Below are 7,458 nucleotides of genomic sequence, written 5' to 3' on the forward strand. Positions count from 1 at the left end.
TCTTTGTCACAATGTGATGTTGGAACATGGTTAACCATGGTAGATTTTCATATTGAGACAATTTTTGTTACAATGCGCCTTTGGACCATAGTTGACCATGATTGATTTTAATGTCGAGACAATCTTTGTCACAATGCAATGTTGGAACATGGTTGACCATGGTTTATTTCCATATTGAGACAATCTTTCTCACAATGTGACATTGGACCATAGTTGACGATGGTTGACCATGATTAATTTTCATATTCATAAAATCCTATGGTAAACCCTAAGATAAATATTATAAATCAAGGTATATAAACCCTTTGATAAATATGCTAAACGATAAAATAAACATGGTTTATCATGGTTGATTTACATATTGAAACAATATTTTTCACAATACGATGTTGAAGCATGGTTCACTATGGTTGGCCATGACTGATTTTCGTATTGAGACAATATTTGTCACAATGAAACGTTGGACCATGGTTAACCATTGCTGACCATGGTTGACAATGGTTGATCGTGACTAACTATGGTTGACCATCATTTTCCATGGTTGATTTTCATATTGAGAAAATATTTGTCTAAATGTCACATTGGACCTATTGAAAATAGCAACAAGAAATGCTAAAAATAGAAGTGATAAAAATAGCACTGCTATAAATAGAATTTTGGGATACCTTCCTATTTTAGTTAGTCCCTAAACTAAAATAGAGAAGTAAAATTTGAATTTGATCTTAGCAGTTGTTTGTAAAATAATTAATTAATTCATCTTGAGTTAATTAGTTGTAGGAAATCAAACATGAAGTCTATGTGAAGACATGCAACAGTTTCTCCATTGATTGAGTAAGTTATCCCTTGATTAAAGGAGATCAGGATGATTTGTACTTTGGGTTGTAATTAGTTAGCTTAGTTATATGAGTTAAGTCTAGTTAGATTAGTTCAAATAGTTTGTTGAACTAATTGTGAGTTCAGTTAGTTAAAGCATGCATGCATGTAACTGTTGTACTTCAGATAACTGAATATTCTCTCATAAATAACTCATGCATGTCAGTTCAGTTAGAGACCCAGTTGAGATCAGGTGATGGGAAAGTGTACTATCAGTTGCAGGAATATTCCTTGGAGGATATTTCTTGCATGCAGAAGGAATTCATTACTTAGAGATTACACAGTTACTTCTTCAGTTTAGTGAGTGTGTGATGAGGCTAATACACATAGGTGGCATCACTGGACCCCAAGAGAAACTGCGCAAGGAAATAGGAGGCTTGGAGGGTTGGAGGAAGACATATGTTGTATCTATTCAATCTGTGAGTTGTATCGTTTGATTGCAGAGAGAGCAGGATAGCTTGTGAGCCGATTCTTTGTGTAATATGAACATATTTCCACTTGTATGATATTACAGAGATCGGGGTTTTAGGCTGAGGCTTTCCCTAGAGTATTCTTCTATGTTCATGTGTGATTTCTTTCTCATTCTCAGTTATATGTGTTCTATTGATCTTGCTCATATTCGATTAAGCTTCCGCAAAGTTTGTTGTAGAAGTAGATCTTGTATTTTGCTTTAATATATTGCATAATTTGTTGATCTACAGTGGGAAATTCTACATGATATTGGAGAAAATGTGATCGAAGGAGAGAACAAGATGTTTGTTGTTCCCATTCTTATTGAGAAACAGTAAGCATCGATGAACATAAATAAATGTAAATTTTGTGACAAATTCACATCGTTAGACGTCACAATCATCAAAATGATGAAAAAAGGTTTTCTATTGGTCCTTATACGCCATAATCATCATAAACATAGTCAAAGTCTCAACGATTTGGTTGTTTTCTATTGGTGCCCATTATCCATGATCATTTTCCTGTAGACTATCACTCACATTTTCGCCACAACTTTCCCAAACGAAACTTTTCGAGTGTGAGCATCCTGTGCACAGTAGAATGCAGACTATCACACACCTTTTTGCCACAATTTTCTCAAAAGCAACTTTTTGAGTGTGAGCTTCCTGTGCATAGTAGATGACATGATATGGAAGGTTTATGGCATCATTAATAAAGGAAAGGGCATACTGCAAATCATATTATTCATACAAATGCTCGTACATACTCCTATTCAGGATCTACTAGCTCAAATGGGAAATCCATTATGTTCCAATATCTGCTTTTTCAATCAACTTGTTCGGTATATGAACATTTGATGTATCATAATTCATTCTTTCGTTTTTTAAACTCTAACTTATTAGGTTTATTCTAGATTTCGGTACCAAGGATAAGCCACATGATTCACACTTGTCAATAAAAAAATTAAGAACAATACAAATTGAAAACCTTTTATAAGAGAGATTTTATTAGATTTGTTATTACATAAAAATTAAAAAAGTATATATGTAGACACACACACACACACACAGCACAAAATTAGAATCAACCTTCAGAGAGAGGAGAGAGAACCTTCAGATGGGGTCGAGAGAGAGAGAGAGAGCACAAAATTAGAATCAACCTTCAGAGAGAGGAGAGAGAACCTTCAGATGGGGTCGAGAGAGAGAGAGAGAGAGCACAAAATTAGAATCGACCTTTAGAGAAAGGAGAGAGAACCTTCAGAGGGGGTCGAGAGAGAGAGAGAGAGAGTTATCGGCACAAAATTAGAATCGACCTCCAGAGAGAGGAGAGAGAACCTTCAGAGGGGGTTAAGAACCTTGATTAGTATTTTCAGTTCCTGAAACATTCAAACCATCATAATTCTAACCTGCGACCACAACCCCCAACCAATTGACCTTTCAGAGAGAGGAGAGAGAACCTTCAGAGGGGGTTGAGAACCCTGATTAGTACTTTCAATTCCCGAAACATTCAAACCATCATAATTCTAACCCGCGACCACAACCCCCAACCCGACATAAACATTCTGACCCAAATTCTCCTGTCCTTTGAGTTGAGGAACAAAAACCTCGAAACTTGAACACTTGAAAATAGAACCTTGAAAAGCGATAGGTCGAGGAACATCGAGCTTTTGGAGGAGCAAGGACCTCTAATGGTGACTTAAAACCTTTGAAATCCCTTTCTGATATAGGGGCGTTAATATCCCCAACCACCAGACCCAAAGTCACAGATGGGGACTACACCGAGAAGCGAGAGGGGGAGGGTGAGAACAGAAAACTAGAAGGTCTGAAGCATTACACAATCGACAAGTAGTGAGTGATAGAGGAAAATTCACACATAGAACATAACTTAGAGGATGTTCGACAAATTTCTGGAGCCTCATCTGGATATTTCGATATGCTAAAATCGAGAATGTCAAGGTTGCCTGACATCTCGAACAAAGAAAAAAATAGTAGGATACCAACAATTTCTTGACACACTGTTGACTACCACCAAAGAAGACATGAACTATAGGAGAGTGAGGGTCAGAAGGACCTAAAAAATGGGAGAAAAACACCCCAAGAAACCCAAACGAAAAAAACTTCGAACAATACCTTGATACGACCCACCTAAAAACAGGAAAATAAGATGACCCACACCACCGCGAAATCCCATTTGAGAGATGACAAACCCTTACATACTACATGATTTCCAACAACCTAATAATATTAATACAGTAAGAAGTACATAACTATATTGGTAGAATGAACTATTGTAGATAAGATTGAAAGGATAACATCTAGGCAAGGCAAAATGGTGCTCTAGGGAGATGGTAGAGGAAAAAATTCCTCACCTCACTCAGTATAAGCTTTCGGGGACCAAAATCCTTCCTAAATGGGGAGGTATGGTTTATAATGGATCAACATATTTGTCATCTATATTGGTATTTTATAGGAGGAAAAATTGTCTTCCAAGGCCCATTTTAGAGGCAAGCTCCATTTCGGTGAGTTGGGAACTTCCAATTCTAGTTTAAGGCATCAAACAACACTTTTGTGGCCAAGACTTCAGAAGCTTAGTTTCATTCCCTCATTGTTGTTCTACACACCATAAGTTTTCAATGGTGCACACCTTAGCCTACATTCGTATGTGGAAGTTATGCCTCTTACAAGTTAACCTACCTTATTAATCACGATGGTACCAAGAGGATGCTACATTAGCCCCATTACTCACACATATGGAGCTAGTCACATGTGGGTTTTCAAAAAGATTCTCGAGGGCCCAAAACCCCAACATTCGTTAAGGGTTGTGGCATGAAAAAACTCTAATTGTAACCGTACATGGCTATTAGGCTATGTTAAGTACTAGGTTGTTAGGAAAGGAAGAGATTCTATTATTTTGGTATTGTTATTGTTCAATAGTTGAATACAACATCTAAGAGTGGGATATTAAATTATAACAAAAATATTCTATAACCACCACTTAGGCTACAATGTTCATATCAACTCCATAGTGGGTGTCACCTTCTTTGTATTTGTATTTCATCACTAAGAAAAAGAGAGTGAAGCATAAGCCTTACCTTCTAGTTGGGTTTTCTCCTATATTAGTTTTCCCAAGTCACATATCGTGTTCAATTGTGTTGATGGTATATGCATTTACTTTTTATTTCATTGTAATTTTAGTTATTTAAATTATTTTGAGTATTACACTAGTAATACAAAATTTAAGATATACTTTAATAAAAGATTTCAAAATATTATAATCATTATTATTGTTGAGATCTTCTGTAATACTATTTTGCATTAGTGAAGTGTTGATGTTTCAGGTAAACACTTCACCCATATTCATGAACAAAAAGCTATATTGCTAATATGAAGAGTGCTAGACACAGAATAAATAGATCAAGAATCTGAACGCTAGGGGATGCACAGAGATTTTGTGAACATTATTGAAAAGTAAAAATAATTAATTCATAATTATAAAGGAAGAGATCAATTAAGATTAGTAATAATAATAGTATATAATTAAATAAAATAATTAGTTTAGGAATAAATTTAATTTAATTTAAAAGATTGTTCAAAATGACCAAAAAGGGGGCTAAAGGAATTGAATACAATAATAACTATTAAAATTTTCAATTTATAATCAATAGTATTAGATAGAGGTTTGGTTAGACTAATTAAGATTAATTAAAAGAAGATCCAATATTTAATTTTCTTTGACAATACTAGGCCTCCACCCCTTTCCACTAGAAACTTATTATTAAGGAGGCTTTAGAAATTGAAAATCACCCTAACAACTTTAATAGATAAGATGGATATTAGTTGAGCCAACAGTGGAAATCAATTATCCATTTTATGTCTTCAAAAATCTAATCCCCCTAACCCTGATGTCAATAATCCCTATCCTTCTCAAATTCCTTTCACCTGACTGTCTTTTTTTCTTTCCTTGTTTCCTCCAACCCTTCTTCCTTCCTCTTTTTTCTTTTGTTTTTCTAATATAATCTTTATATTGTATATTAATTTACAAATTTCCTTATCTAATTAATTTCCTAGATTAATCATATTGTTCTTCTCCCTACTTTGGAAATCCTATTAAAATTGTTGATCTAATCTTGCCCATTAATTCACGAGTTTTAACCCTTTTAATCTAATTTCCATCTCTACTCTAATATTTCAATTTATTATGCCGATAGGCCTTCCTTTTGAATTAGCTCACCTCCCAATTTCGTCCACCCTTTTCACTATGATTTGACACATGTCTCTTGTCTCTTGATGGCAGTGGAATGAGACAAATAAATGGTTCATCACTTCATTGACATGTGTTTAAATGTATTAACATGTGTTTCACTATATTGTGTCACAGTCTTCATTTATGGGTGGAGCATCACAGTCTTTAGTTAGGGGCGAAGTAGGCATTAAGGAGAAAAGCATGAGATGTTCTACCCATTTGAGAGTAAGCATGAGATATTCTCTACACACATTTATTCTCATTTCTTGAACTTCTATGCATCAAAACCTCTTTTCCCAATCTGTGATCGACAAGGACACACCTCTTCACCTCCTCTTTCTTTTATTGGCCTCCTTGATAGCTCTTGTTTTTGCAAATTTCTACAATGATTTCAACATCACATGGGGCAATGATTGTGCTAAAATCCTTGACAATGGACAAAAATTGTTGCTTACTCTCGACCACTCTTAAGGTAATATTTGAAGTTCTTCTCTTCTTCTGCTAGCTATGCCTTTTTTTTCAATTAACTTCAGCTAAGCCAAGATAAGCTAATCTTAATATTCTTCTTTGATGACAGGTTGTGGTATTCAATCCAAGCAACCGTATATATTTGCCAAGATTGATATGCAAATCAAGTTGGTACCTGGAAACTCTGTAGGAACAATCACTACCTTTTATGTAATTAAGTCCACCTTATTTCTACCTTATTTGAATTCAATTACTTACCACTACCTTCATTCATTATATTGAAGGTATAACTTCGACTAACATGTTTTTGTTGTTTTTATCATTGTCCGTAGCTATCATCTGAAGGTTCCAAACATGACGAAATAGACTTTGAATTTTTGGGAAACCTGTCTAGAGATCCTTATTTTTTTCACACTACCATATAGATACAGTATTGCGAGAAATCCCAAATTAGTATCTAGGAAGACGTCATTTTAGAAACTCAATTTCAAATCCAAAATTAAAAACCTAAGATTTTCAATACAACTGTCTTACATAAACACTTCACATGGTTTGAATGAAAACTAAAAATGGTTAGAATTTTTCAGACATACACTATTTCTACTCAAAAATTTTAATCCAAAGTTTGCAGTGCAACACACACATTTAACAAAGTCCTTTTTAGAATCATTCAAACAATTAAAATCTCAAGACCACAACAAATCATTTTTTTTTATGAATATAGTTCATATCCCATTAAGTCAACCAAAAATCTATATAGCATTTCATTATAAATTTTGTATTACTGCTGCAAAATTTAAGACGTAAAATATGTGAATATTAAGATCTGGAATTGTCGTTTTCCAAATTTAAGTGATTGATCAGTAGAGCCTTCAATTCAGCCCCAAAAATGCCTTCAATTAGGCCTCAGACATTTCAGCCATTTTCTTCACTTCTCTGGTGACCTCGGCTGACATATCCATGATTTCCTTCATTATTTGTTAATAGACGATTCTATCTTCATGGGTTGTTATTCGGTGCCTCCATCACTCTTGACTTCTCTTCCTCTTCTTCGTCTTCCTCCCCATGGTTTCCAGCAGAAGTCTTGTCTTCCCAATTGCCTCAGTTTGATGTACCTCCATTTCATCTTCCTCATGTTGCTCGCCCCATGCCTGCTTCCACAACTTGAAAAATTCCTTTTCATGGAGGCTCTTGTATGCAAAAGCATCTTCTTTAACTTTCCTTGAGTTATTTTGTTCTTACTGGATTCGTAGAGAATCCCCACAGCAGTTGCAGGAAATGGATATGGGCAGGCCACAAGTTCATGCTTGAATAGCATAGATGAAAACCAAATTATGTACGTACTCTGATCACTCTTTGCATTCATTCTTTTTCTTTCAATATAAAACAATACAGTGACCTCTCAAACTAGTTCACGACCGTGAC

Source organism: Pinus tabuliformis, chromosome 2_1 (genome assembly GCF_031772625.1).
Source record: "Pinus tabuliformis cultivar Carrire ecotype Pingquan chromosome 2_1, CPIR1, whole genome shotgun sequence".
In the NCBI taxonomy this organism is placed as follows: Eukaryota; Viridiplantae; Streptophyta; class Pinopsida; order Pinales; family Pinaceae; genus Pinus; species Pinus tabuliformis.